Source organism: Chenopodium album, chromosome 2, assembly GCF_948465745.1.
Source record: "Chenopodium album chromosome 2, dcCheAlbu1.1, whole genome shotgun sequence".
Lineage (NCBI taxonomy): Eukaryota > Viridiplantae > Streptophyta > Magnoliopsida > Caryophyllales > Amaranthaceae > Chenopodium > Chenopodium album.
Genome location: NC_137835.1, coordinates 25372594 through 25386909, shown reverse-complemented (window position 1 = coordinate 25386909; position 14316 = coordinate 25372594). Strand labels below are relative to the sequence as shown.

The following is a 14316-nucleotide window of genomic DNA, read 5'->3' as shown; positions in this document are numbered from 1 at the left end:
ATTAGAGCATTTGATTTTATGACGTTAAAACTAGAAATGAATTCTAAAGTCAAATAATCATATGTATCATAATGTAATTGGAACAACCCACTCATGCCAATTCCCTTGAATAACTTTTCAACATATTTATCAATTCCTAGTCTAGAAAGCGTAGGATGATGAATAAAACGGGTAGGAATTACCTGCCGCGTGACGAGGTTGAGCATTCTTTGCCTTTGCTCTTGGGTGGTGATGACCACCCTCTCCCACCCCGGAATTTGCAGCTCCGGGTCAATGGTAGGTGCTTGTTGCCTCGATCTTTCACCCCGAACAGTCCTAGACCTTTTGAAAGCCATTTTTGAGTGAAAATATTAGGAATTGAAGCTTTCTGTCTCTTAGGGTTTGAGAAGAATTTGAGAGAAAGTGTTGAAAATTTAGTGTAGATTGTAGAGGAAGATGAGAGGAGTTGGAAAATATAAGAATTTTTAAGTTTGGATGGAAGAATTGGAAGAGATCTTGGATTGAAATGTGAGTTGAAGGTATGAGAATGGAGGTTTTAGAGAGAGAAAGTGAATGAAGAAGATGAAATAAGGAGAAAATGAGAAAAGAAAATAAAAGGGGGAACGGCCTGAAGGCGCGCCCGATCGGGCGAGCTCCGCCCGATCGGGCGAAGTTGCGAAATTCCAGAATGTAAGTTGCGCGCCCGATCGGGCGAGCTCCGCCCGATCGGGCGCGAACTCGAACGTAATTTTTGCCCTTTGCTCGCCTGATCGGGCGAGCTTCGCCCGACATTTCTTTTCTTCTTACTCGATGAGCGCCCGATCGGGCGAAAATAGACCTTGTTTCCAGGTCTCTTCTCGCGCCCGATCGCGCAGCCGCGCCCGATCGGGCGAATAAAAAGCTGAAATCTGGGTTGCTTGCGCACCTGATCGGGCATATTCGCCCGATCGGGCGAATTTTGCTCCGATTTTTGCCTCACTTGCGCGCCCGATCGGGCGAACCTAGCCCGATCGGGCCCGTACCAAGCACTGGAGTTTCTCCGATTTTTTTCTTCTTCAAAATTTTTCTAAGTCTTTATACCTGTCAAATTCATACCTGTACAACGACACTTAAAACTGGTGAAATATCACTCTCCTCACCTCTCTAAAATAAAAATAAAAAAATGAGAGAAAAGAAGAACTAATCTAGAAAGCATAAAATACGGGTTGCCTCCCGCAAAGCGCTGGTTTATATAGGTCCCGCACGACCTTCTTACCAAGTACAATTCCTAGGACCCTTTGCCTAACGCTTGATCGGGTGGTTTCCCACCTGGTCTAGTGATGTTTAGGCTACGATGCGGCTTCCTGACATAACCTGTGGGACGCCAAGTTGCCTTATCTGGTGGATCCTCCTTGACTTGGGATGGGGGATCTTCAATGCTACGCACTAAAAACCCTTCTTCGATCGAATGTTGCTTCAACTTGTCATTGCGTTCAACACTTGCAACTCGATCTGGCGGAACACTTACCGTAGGCTCGATTCGCACAACTAGCTCGATCGGTTCCACTTGTTCATCCTCGAAACCAAGACCAACATTGTAGAGTGCTCCTTCTATTGCATCGACTTCCTTCTACCATTTGTCTATCTCATCTGAAAAGGATGCAACACAAGATACCGCCTCCAAGGGATCTTTTTTAAGAGCTTGGGGCTTGTTAGAATAATTGACAACCGCGTTAACACTGAAACATTTCTCCTCAGTCATGGAGCTTTTGGGGGTATTATTCAGATAAAAAACCACTTTATCGTCCCCTACTGATAGCGTTAACTTACCACTTCTAACATCTATGATTGCTCCTGCAGTGTTAAGGAATGGTCTACCCAGAATAATTGGGGTTTGCATATCCTCAGCCATATCAAGAACAACAAAATCTACAGGTATATAAAATTTACCTACTCTAACGGGGACATCCTCTAAAACACCTAGGGGGTATTTGAAGGAACGGTCGGCCATTTGTAGAGTTATATTGGTAGCTTTTAATTTACCCATATTCAACTTAGAACACACAGATAATGGCATGACGCTAACACTAGCACCCAAATCACATAATGCATTATCAATCAGAAGATTACCAATATGACAAGGGATAGAAAAACTACCTGGATCTTTTAACTTAGGTGGAGACTTATTTTGAAGTACGACACTACACTCTGCAGTGAAAGCTACTATCTCTACGTCACTAATAGACCTTTTTCTCATCAATATTTCCTTCATAAATTTTGCATATGAGGGGATTTGTGTGATCAATTCAATGAAAGGAACTGTTACCTTCAAATCTTTTACCACCTCCAGAAACTTACCAAACTGCTTATCCAAGTTTGTCTTCAATTGACGATTGGGGAAAGGAAGTTTGATAATTGGATTTTGAGCATTCTTATCTTTGTCTGGAGTAGCCACCTTCTCTGGAGTTTTACCCTGCAATGTAGAATTGGATGTCTTAGTATTATCCCCTAGCCCTGCAGGGCTAGCAACTACATTGTTTGGTTTAATGGAATCAAGATTAGCATTATTTAAGAAAATAGGTTCATCAACTCTGGGCATAGAGGGCCCTTCATAGTTTGAACCACTCCTTAGAGTAATTGCAAATGCTTGATCCGTAGGCCTAGTCGGCTGTGCCGGCAGGGCTCCCTGTTGGCGTGCTTGTAGAGTAGCGGAGAGTTGCGCAATTTGATTATCTACAATTTTATTATGCGCTAAAATTTGATCAATTGTCGCATCTCTGCTCTCCATGTGCTTTTGCATATTGACCAACATTGCTCTAATTTCCCCCAAAGAAGGGTCTGAAGATGAGGGGGGTTGTTGTGGTTGATTCTTCTGGCTAGCATTGGGATGATAGTATTTCTGCTGTTGTTGTTGTGGCACCTGTGGTTCTTGTGGTGGTGGATTTTGAACATTAGTGCTCCGGTAGGAAAGGTATGGATGATTCTGATACCCAGGATTGTAAGTGTTGGAGTATGGGTTATTCTGCCTATAAGCTTGAAAGGCATTAACTTGCTCCACGGAACTCCTGCAATCCTGCTCCCAATGACCTACAATACCACAATTTTCACAGAAAGCCTCATTAGAATTATTATTAATTGCAGAAACATTAGCTACGCTAGCAGTGCTCATATTATCTAATTTTTGACAAATAGAGGTCAGTTGAGCTTGCAAAAAGGATATAGAGTCGACACTATGTTTCCCCTTGTTAGCAAATCCTCTAGGATTCCCATATTGGGAATTGTGTATCGCCATATATTCAATAACCTGACCTGCATCATCAACATTAAGATTCATAAATCTCCCACTAGCTGTAGAGTCTAAAATTATTCTAGAAGAATTTCCAATTCCGTTATAAAAGGCTTGGATTAACTGCCATTGTGCTAAATTATGGTGAGGGCATTCTCTTTGTAAGTCCTTGAACCTTTCCCAAGCCTCATATAAAGACTCATCGGCTTCCTGGGCAAAGTTCTGAATCGCACTTCGTAGTACTGCTGTTCTCTCTGCAGGATAATACTTGTTATAAAAATTAAAACAAGGGTTTCCCAGTCAGTAATACCAAGTGTAGTTCTATTTAAGCTATTAAACCACAGTTTAGCTTTTCCAGTTAAAGAAAAGGGAAAGAGAATCTCCCTGATTTGGTCTTGAGTGACCCCGACTTGCCTTATGGTGTTGCAATATTGACAATAGTCGGCAATGTGAAGATTCGGGTCTTCACCCTTAGCTCCAGTGAATTGCTTCCTCTCTATCATCGTTATAAATTGGGGTTTGATTTCGAATTGAACCCCATCAAGAGCCGGAGTAGGGGTGAGATGTGGAAAATCCGTGAGCTTTGGTTGTGAATAATCACTAAGCTTCTTTGGAACCGCCATCTCTGATTCTGTGTCTGATGATACCTCTAAATCGCTAGAATCAGTTGGAGGATCACGGTGATTATTGTTAGTATCACCAGAATCCGCCAGAATTTGCTTGTAGAAGTTTTTCTGTCTATGGAAGGAACGTTCGATCTCAGGATCGAATGGGATATAACCTGATCTGGAACACCTGGGCATAAACAAAAACTAGAAGCAAATATGAGATTTGTCTCAGAGAACTAACGCTCTCTGAGACAAAAAGGGAAATAATCTAGACTACAAAAACAATCAGAAATAAAAATAAAACCGTTTCCCCGGCAACGGCGCCAAATTTTGACAGGGTAAAGTCGTATCCCCTAATCAAAAAAATAATTACCTAAATCACTAACTAAGGTAGATAGGGAAGTAGGGTCGATCTCCACAGGGAAACAAGTCTTTTTACTCCTAATTAAATATTATAATCTAAATTATTTAAGTAACCAATATTTATGAATGAATAAGAAACTAAACTAAAAAGAGTAGGAATAGGGAGAAAATAATATATAAAAGGATCTAGGGCATAGGTTCACCAATAAATAATACTCTGGGGTAAAATAGGGTAATCAATCATTGACATTGCATAAATAACATGATTAACAGGCTCTCGCAATTTATTAATCAACATAGATCTAACAGGCTCTCGCAATTTACTAGATCTAAGTTCTTATTGAAAAAAGCCTTTAATATCAAATTAACATCTGCTCGATTCATCAATTTAATATTGCCATACTTTTACAAGCCGCAATTGTAAAACATTAAAACAATCCAATAAGAAATCATCATGCAATACCAACAATCAATAATAGTCAATCATCAATGCATCAATTAACCATATTGTAAAGGGCTCACGCTACTTATTACAATCATACAATTAATTTATCGGTATTAAATCTCATCTCTCGATTCTTGACTTAACCATTTATAAATTAACTTGCCTATTGAAACTAGACCTAAACGTTAATTCTCATCTCTCGATTCTTGAATCAATATTGTCAAACTCATGCATAAAAGATAGGGCTAATCTAGTCACAGAGCATTAAATCAATCAAAAGGAAATTAATCTAGCATTGATAATCAACAACAATAATTTACCCCTTCATATTATTTATGGATCCCCACAAACCCTAGAAATTGAACTACTCACACATATTAAAAACTAAACTAAACAAAATAATATAATAAATCATAATGAAAGGAATAGAATAAATAACTAAGATTAAGGGAAGAGGAATCGTTACCAAAAAATAAATCTGGAATTAATTAAAGAGTTAATAACAAAGGTTTAGAGATAGAGTTTAGAGAGAGAAGTCTAAGTAGAGAGAGAAAACTAAGAGAAAGGATTAAGAGAAGAAGAAGAAGTAGAAGATAGCCTCCTAAAAATCCGTACAAAAACGTATTTAAACAAAACTAAGAACAACTCCTAATTAGAAACTAATTGCTCGTCCAAAAACACCTCTCCAGAAACACGCGCCCGATCGGGCTAGAGGCCGCCCGATCGGGCGCGCATTTTTGGCAGTGCTCCTTCTAAGTTGCCGCGCCCGATCGAGCTAGTAGTTCACCCGATCGGGCGCGCCTTCCCTTGATGGCACTCCCACACATCCGCCCGATCGGGCGATTGCTTGCCCGATCGGGCCCGGTCTTTATCTTCAAGGCTTTGGACTTCGATTGGGCTAGATTTCGAATACATGGTCCAATTGCCTCGCGATCCAAATAACCGAGCCCTTAATCACCGACTCGATGGCTCTAACCGGCCTTGGGCTCCATAAGTGGTCGTGTTCTTCCAATGCTCGTAGTCGCTTCATAAAAATCCCGGGAAAATGCTCCAAAGGTGCAATTCCCTGCAAAACTCAACCAAAACTACGAAAACACTAGAAAACACACATTAGTAATAAAAGTGGCCCTAAAGGGCCAAAAACACTACTAATTATGACCAAGGGACGGGGGTAAAACACTATATAAAATAAACATATCACTAGGATCTTGCTATTATTATGTGTAAGCGTCGTTTGAAGTGCGCCTACGTTAAAGCATGTGGTGAATATGTTTGGCACTCATAGGAAGTGGGAATTGAAATAATACGATTAGGGATAAGGAAAGTAGGGAGCCGCCCACAAGTTTTTAAGGAACTTGTAAACCGTTCACAGATCATAAAAGGAAACCACGAATAAGGGACAACGATAGGCAACAACGATTGACCCGTTAAGGTTACACCCCATTCATAATCCAGGAGATTACTAACTCCATATGGTTCGGAACCATGAAAGGAGGATCGGGGATGATGGTACGAAATGAGTCATGGAGTCACATTCGCCCGTATTGGCCTCTACTCGATTCTTATAGTGAAAAGCATTCCTGCGATCTCAAAGGCATACAAAGAAAATATTCGATTTGCTCCAAACTATTATTAAGCTAACTTGGTTGATTATTAATGCAACACATAATTCTAAAATATCGTGATCACTTCAATTAATAACAAGATTAAAAACAAACCTAAACCGGTTGTCCAAATTATCTTATTAGGCGTGATTTTCAATTACATATTTCCTTTAAACATGAAATATGGTGATCAGAATAACAATAGAATAACATCAATATTGGAAGCAATTTAACAATAATTCTAACAACAAAAAATCGTTAGAAAAATAATAGAAATAAAAGGAACATAATTTTTACTTTGATTCTGTTTGTTTGCAACTACAAAATAATAAACGAGTAAGTAACTTCAAGGAAATAATAATAAAACAATAATTAGATTAAATTAAATAGAATTGATTTGGGGCCAAACCCTCAAACAGTTCTACCTTTCACGCCTTGGCTTAAGGACAGAACCACGAGTAAAGTATGGACTCCTGGGAGTGCTTGAAGAAGGAATTTTGAAAGAATAAGGGTAATCTAGTGTTTAGGGTAGAGCATAGAAGAGAGAAAAAACTAGAGAATTAATTTATGCCCCGTACATCAGAAATGAGGGGGTATTTATAGAAAAAATGTGCTGGGGGAACACACGGAACCCTAAAATGATAAAAACCTTAAAAAGGTATCCCACGACACGGCAAAGTGTACCGTGACACGGGAAATCCCACCGTCAGACGGGAAACATTCCCGTGACACGGTGCACATTTTGTGTGACGCGGAAAATATTTAGTGAACGGGGGAGAAAATGCGTTAAGGGTTTACGCGGAAAGGACATGGAAATTCCCGTGTCATGGGGAACCCCACTTTCAGACGAGAAAGTTTCCCGTGACACGGTGGACTATTGCCGTGACGCGGGAATTTTCAGTCCGCTTTTCCGTCTAAATTCATTTTTAACCCTAATTTCGTTCAGCATTTTAAGTGCCGATTGATAATTTCGGGCCATTTTCTGATTTTATTATTATTTGGGCTAAAATAAATAAAAATAAATAAAAATTTTGGGCCAAAAATAAATAATAAAATAAAAAATGTTTGGGCTAAAATTAAATAATAATTTTGGGCTGAAATTAAAACTATGCTTTGACCAAACATCAAGACTAATCCATGGACTATTCAAAAATTGAATTGAATCAAATACAATTTTTTAAGCACTCTCGGGATTAAATACTGAACCCGACAAATAGTGGTGGTGAAAGGTTGTTCATCATCGGGTTTGATTTTGGGGAGACATTTTTAGGTGTCTACATGATGCTTTATTGTTAACATGATTATTTTTATAATTTTTATGATTATACTTATGTTGCTTGGTGATTATTTTTCGTTATTGCTTGATCACGCCTTTTATGCATGTTTAAAGGGAATTTTTACTTGTAATCACGCTTAATAAGATAATTAATAATCTTATTTAGGGTTAATTTGATTATAATTAAAGTGATCAACAATAATAGATTTATTTGTGCATTAATATTCAACTAACATAGATAAACAGGTTTAGAGTTAACCTATTGATTACATGTTAGTCAGAAAGCGCACATGAATACGAGAAAAATAAAGTAGAGGCCTATTTTATAGGGCGAGTTCTTTCTCTTTTACATTGGATTCGTACCCTCATCCCCAAACACCAGTCATGGTTCCAGACCTATTGAAGTTGACGATCTCACGGATTGTTAATGGGTGTAACCTTCACCCTGTGAACGGTTTACAAGTTCCTACAATTTGTTGGCGACTCTTTTGCTCTATCTTCTTTCCCTTAGGACGCCACAACGCTTAAGTGTATGATCACAGTGGGGTTCAAGTTTAAGGTAATGCTTGAAATATTCCCTACTTTTTTTGGCGACTCCACTGGGGAGGATTTCTATTTTAATTCCTAATATTTATTTTGGGAATGATTTAGAATGATTTGATGAGACTCAAAATGTTCTAAGTATTTCATGTCCGTAATTTTGATTAACATTATTTTCATATGCATAAAAAAGGTTCTCCTTGGAAAGACCATCCGTAAAGTCAAAAACATAAGATTTTTACACGTAGGAAATTTGAGAAATATCTTTCACAACTAGGATCGAAATAATACTGCGAAAACTGAAAAATTCTAAGAACACAGAAAGCTGCTGAGGCATGTAGGAACTAGCGTTTAGAAAACAGAGTGTGTCGCCTGAAAAATGGCCTTATCGCCTAGCGACAGAGCTATTTCCTTGCGACAGACTCTGTTGTCTGGCGCCAAGTTCTTCCAATACCGAGCTAGAACCTTGGCTTCTTGTTTCGACTAGTTCTAGCACTGTTGGCTTGATTCTACTTCTTGATTGAGTTTTTCTCTCTTTTCTGAAACCCATATGCGTTCTACATATGGACATGACCCTTTGGAAATGGATGCTCCATCTACCCAATTGAACGCTCTGAGCAACGAAGGGTACATCCGAGAATGTTGAATTCACCAAAACATGGAAACGAGTTTAACATACAGGGTCCCGTCCACATGCGCCAACCCTTCCAAAGGTAAGGCTTCCGCGCGGTGCATCTGGACTCATAACCATGGACCCTCTTTGACTAACTCATATCCTGAGCTTTAGAGAACTAGAGCCATTGTTAGATTGCAAACTCATTGCATCATATTGTGACTACTTGTGCATTATTTGTTGTGCATACTCTATGTGTTTTTCCTAACCGTTTGTTTGACTTGTGATTAAGTATAAAAAAACTAATTAATGACTAAAAGGACTTTGTCTTATTAATTAATGAATGAATTTGAGTAATTAAAGGCTAATAAATCAATCAAACTGACTTAGTACGACTTTAGACATGTCCTTTTAGAGTAAAAATACTAAAAACAGTCCCAGATCGATGTTTCATTAATGGCGCAAAAATTTGGGTCGTGGCGCCAAATGTTGTTGTGCAACGCCAGGCGACAACTTTGTCGTCTAGAGCTGCACTATAGAATGCGGCGACAGTCCTGTTGCTTTGGCGACAGTTCAAATTTTTACTCGAGTCATCACGACAAGTCTAATTAAACAGTTTATTAATTAGTTTGATCATTTTGTTAATGGCATTAACCTTATTTAGTTATTAATTAAGTCTAAGCATTTAGTCTCATTGTCATACACAAGTCTTAACATGTCACCCACACTCACTAGTCTTAGCACACACTTTGCATATGTCACCATGACCATATCTTAGGTCCATATATGAGTCATTTCCGTCATTCGAGTGGGGGGGGGGGCCAATCTATTCCCATTCTCTACCACATTCTCTTCCATGTTGAATAGAGCTTAAGTCAAAATAAATTAAAAAAAAAAAAGAGAAAACTTACTCCTAACTTCCTTTTCATCAGCACTTGATCAAGGAGAGAAGAGCACTTAATCAAGACAAAACTTTTGATAAAGCATCACTTTTTTATAGAAATCACTTTTTTATAAAACTTTTGATAAAGTAATACTAGTGAAAACTCGTCAAACCTGGAAGAGGATGTTTAGGAATTACGAAATACCGTAGTCACGCTTATGGGTGCAATAGAAGGATTAAGAGATTAGAAAATGGTTATCGAACAACATTCTCATTATCAAAAACATAGAGGCCATGATCACATTACCGAAGGACGTTTCATCCTCAAAGATCGCGTTCAAGACCTCATTGATTCAAATCTCCTTCCTGTTCCCCCAAGCAACAAGAAGGCCAAGATTAGTAACGATAACAACAGTGGCTGGAAAGGAAAGAAGAACGACTATCATTCTTCTTCCGAAAACACCTACTCAAGTAACCATACGTGTTGGTAATTTCGACCTTAATAAAATCTTAGCCATGGATAATTGAGGACTTAGAAAGCAACTAAGAAAGGATCTCACCCCTTTTAGAATTAGCTACGATGCTTCTTTCGATGAACTTCATGCCAAGGGACTCATTACTCCCATTGGAAGCATTCAAGATCCCCCACTTGAGAAGAGATGGCCTAGTTGGAACCCAAATGTACACTGCAAGTACCATCAAGGTAGGAGTTATACTACTGATGGCTGTTGGAGGCTAAAGGAAGCAATCCAATATTTGATCGACAATAACGGGCTTCCAATACCTCCAGTCAGCAAAAACACAAAGTGATGATAAGGCAAAGGACTAGAGGCGAGCTTCAACGACAAGATTTTATGACCTTCTTTTTCTATTTTCTTTTATCTATCCTTTCCCTAACAAGTCTAGCATAGGCACCTTTTATTTTCCTTAGATCTTATTTTGTTGGTTTTTTCCTTTTACCTCTTAATAACAATGAGCATTTCTTTTCTTGCTTATGATCATTACATTACATCGCACAAAAAAAAAAATTGTCGAACTGAGCACAAGGTATATCAATGATTTCAGGCACTCCTTGTAGCCTATCATATCATCTTTACCCTTTCAAATATACAATCCTTTCTTTATAAACCACTTTGAGTCTCGTCTAACGATTGACTTTTCTTTCTTCAACCCACATCTACCTAACCTTTGGATGGGATGGTGTGCAACTTATGCAATTTTAAAAAGCTTAAATGATTTCAAATGATTACAATTTATAAAAGTAAGCAAGAATAAAAGTGTACAAAAGGGAAAGTGTTCTAATTTCTCTGATATGAAAATATCTTTGATATGAACACGTCTCAGATTGCGTCTCTTATCCTGTGCTCATTACTGTGCCTAAGAAACATGAATGCAAAGTATGGTGGCGTCCAAAGGGAAAGAAGATAGAGCAAAAGAGTTGCCAAAAAGTTTTAGGAACTTGTAAACCGTTCACATGGTGAAGGTTACACCCCTTAACGATCCAAGAGATCGTCAACTCCATAAGGTCTTGAACCAAATAGGGTTCGGGGATGAAGGTACAAATCCAACCTAAAAGAGATTGAACCTGCCCTAATATAGGCCTCTACTTTATTCTGATCGTATTCTTGTGCGCTTTCTGACTAACATGCAACCAATAGGATTACCCTAAACCTGTTTATCTATGTTGGTTGAATATTTATGCACAAATAAATCTATTATCGGCGATCACTTGAATTATAATCATAATTAACCCTAAACAAGATTATTAATTATCTTATTAAGTGTGATTACAAGTACCAAATTCCCTTTAAACATGCATAAAAGGTGTGATCAAGCAATAACAATAAATATCAAGCAACATAATAATCATAATAATTATAACAATAATTATAACAATTATAATTAAAAATAATCATCATAACAATAAAGCATAATAATATCAAGATCCTAGGCATGATACTAACAAGATTAATAACAAACTCTAGCATGTCACTAAGCAATAAAAATCAAAGCTTTAACCCTAACATGATACTAACAATCATAAATATTAGGAAGAACATAAAAGACATCGTGACAATCATATTTAGTATTAAAGTTACCCTAGACATGATACTAGGAATATCATAATAATAATCTAAACATGAACTCTATATCATAATATCAATAAAAACCATTAAAGTACTTACTTTGATGTGTCGTACCTCTTTCTAATAACAAAATACACACGTTAGTAACTTCAAGGAAAATAATAATCAACAACTAAATTAAATAATTGAAAGAGAGATTTGGGACCAAACCCTCGGAAATTAAACCTTTCACGTCTAGGGCGAAGGCAACTTCGAATATGGCTAGGTGCTTCTAGATCTAATGAATGCGGAATTTTTATATTTGAGAGAAGCTAGTTTAGAAAAGAGAGAGAGAGAATAATCAAGAGAATCTTTATGAGAGTTGGTGAATTATATTGATTACAGATTAAAACTGGTTACTGAAAACGGAGTTTTTACGACGTTATTTATAAAGAAAATCAGCCAGAAAGATAAAATATCAAAACAGAGTTCTGGCATACGTAAAACTGAACTAGCACCAACGCTGGCCATTGGCGCCAAGCGCCAACGTTAGCACCAGGCGCCAAGCGTAGCGCCAGACGCTACAGCTGGCGTTTGGCGCTGATTCTGAAAATCATGCGTTTTCTTAAAATCAGATAAAAATTACTGTACAGGATGATAAAATCGTATTTTCCTCAAAAATGCTCTTTGATTTTAATTAAAACTCTGAAAAGTCAACAAAAGTCAATTTGTCAATGCTAAATGAATTAGGAATGAAAAGAACCTTCTAGAAGAATCTAGAAGACTAAAACCATTCCTAATTAAATTAGGAATGATAAATCCATATTAGGCCCTCCCCTAGATCATTGGGCCGCATATAAGGCTCAAACCGGGCCTAGTTTAGTAAATTGGCCATAACTTCCTCAATATTCATCGGAATTGGGCTTATAATATATCGTTGGAAAGCTCTTGTCAAGCCCCATCCAACTACACTACTATTGGACCCATATCATGGACCTACCAATCTGGATTGGCTATTTTCTTAAAATAAGTTTTCAAAAACAGAGAGAAGAGAAAAGAATTAAAACTATCCGCAACACTAAACTTTCCACACTTTCACTTCATTTAATTATGATTCGACGCAAAAGGTACTCATCACCAGGTTTGGTTTAGGGGAGACACAAATGGGTGTCTACAGAAGCCCCCACTTTGACTGAGTTTTGAGAAACGCAAGTTTCGAAAACAAAAGTCAAAGTACCGATAGGGACGGAGAATGATTCAGAACGTTCTGCAATCCTAAATCACTCTTGTAACGCCGATACCTGCAAAACTAGCGTTAGTTAAACAGATAAAAGAGTTAAGAAACGCGTATCTTGCACCGTCAAGCACACGTCTCTAAAGGTAACCGATTTGCTGCCGCATTACTGTTATTTTGATGACCTCCTACAAAGAGAATGCCATCCCGCTTGAAAACTGCTACGCTTGTAACTGCTTCCAATATAGAAGACTGCTTTGCCTGAAACGATCCTTTCCCGCTTTGATAATACTCCACGTCTAAGGGAATACTATCGAAGATTGTTTCGCTTGAAACAATCCCCTTCTGCATTGATTATATTCCACGTCCAAGGGAATACCATTGAAGATTGTTTCGCTTGAAACAATCCCCATCCGCATTGGTAATATTCCACGTCCAAGGGAATACTATCGAAGATTGTTTCGCTTGAAACAATCCCCATCTGCATTGATAATATTCCACGTCCAAGGGAATACTATTGAAGATTGCTTCGCTTGAAAAAATCCTCAGTTGCTTTTTGACAACTTTCCACAACCTAGGGAACGCCATCTTGCTGCTTGTTTTGACAATCTTCCGCAATCTAGGGAACGTCGTCGATCAAGTTGCTACATCTCGAGCCTTCTGAGAGTTATTTCCGGGATCCGAAAGAGAGATCGGAGGTTTGAATGACTCATATGGATGGTCGAGTCGGTTTTCTTGAATCATAGTGACAACCTTTCCAATCATAGCAAAAGTCGTCAAAGACCGCCTCATCATGAACCGCCCTTCTCATATCTTGGTGACAACCTCCACAATCTTAGCGAACGCCGTCGAAGACCGCCCATCTAGTGCTATCTTCTCAAATCTTGGGTGACAACCTCCACAATCTTAGCGAATGCCGTCGAAGACCGCCCATCTTGTGCTATCTTCTCAAATCTTTTCTCAAATCTTAGAGACCACCTCCACAATCTTAGCGAATGCCGTCGAAGACCGCCCATCTCGTGCTATCTTCTCAAATCTTTGGTGACAACTTCCACAATCTTAGCGAACGCTGTCGAAGACCGCCCATCTCGTGCTATCTTCTCAAATATTTGGTGACAACTTCCACAATCTTAGCGAACGCTGTCGAAAATAACTTTACTTGAAGTCATCCTCAGTTGTAGCGATAATATTTCGAAGAAAACTACCAAAGACCAACGCTTGTCGATCTCTAAAACTCGCATGAACTTTGCTTCCGCAAAAACCAGTATATCGGTGTCTCCGTGATGAGCCAATTCTTAGGCACTTTAAGCTAAGTGACACGATCTTTCATCAGGTCGATCACTTATTGTGACTGTGATCAAACCGACTACTTAATAATGTCAAATTGCTTATAGAGGCTAACTGGCACACCAAGGAACCCGAAATCGCTGTATGAGGTCG

At 38.5% G+C, this 14316-nt stretch overlaps 1 non-coding gene across 1 annotated transcript; it reads left to right on the top strand.

Moving 5' to 3' along the window:
- The first annotated feature begins 3380 nt into the window (after window positions 1–3380).
- Window positions 3381–3487, top strand: LOC145607129 (small nucleolar RNA R71). The gene has a single exon (XR_014105507.1). It is a non-coding gene; the product is annotated as a small nucleolar RNA R71 (small nucleolar RNA).
- The last annotated feature ends 10829 nt before the right edge of the window (window positions 3488–14316 follow it).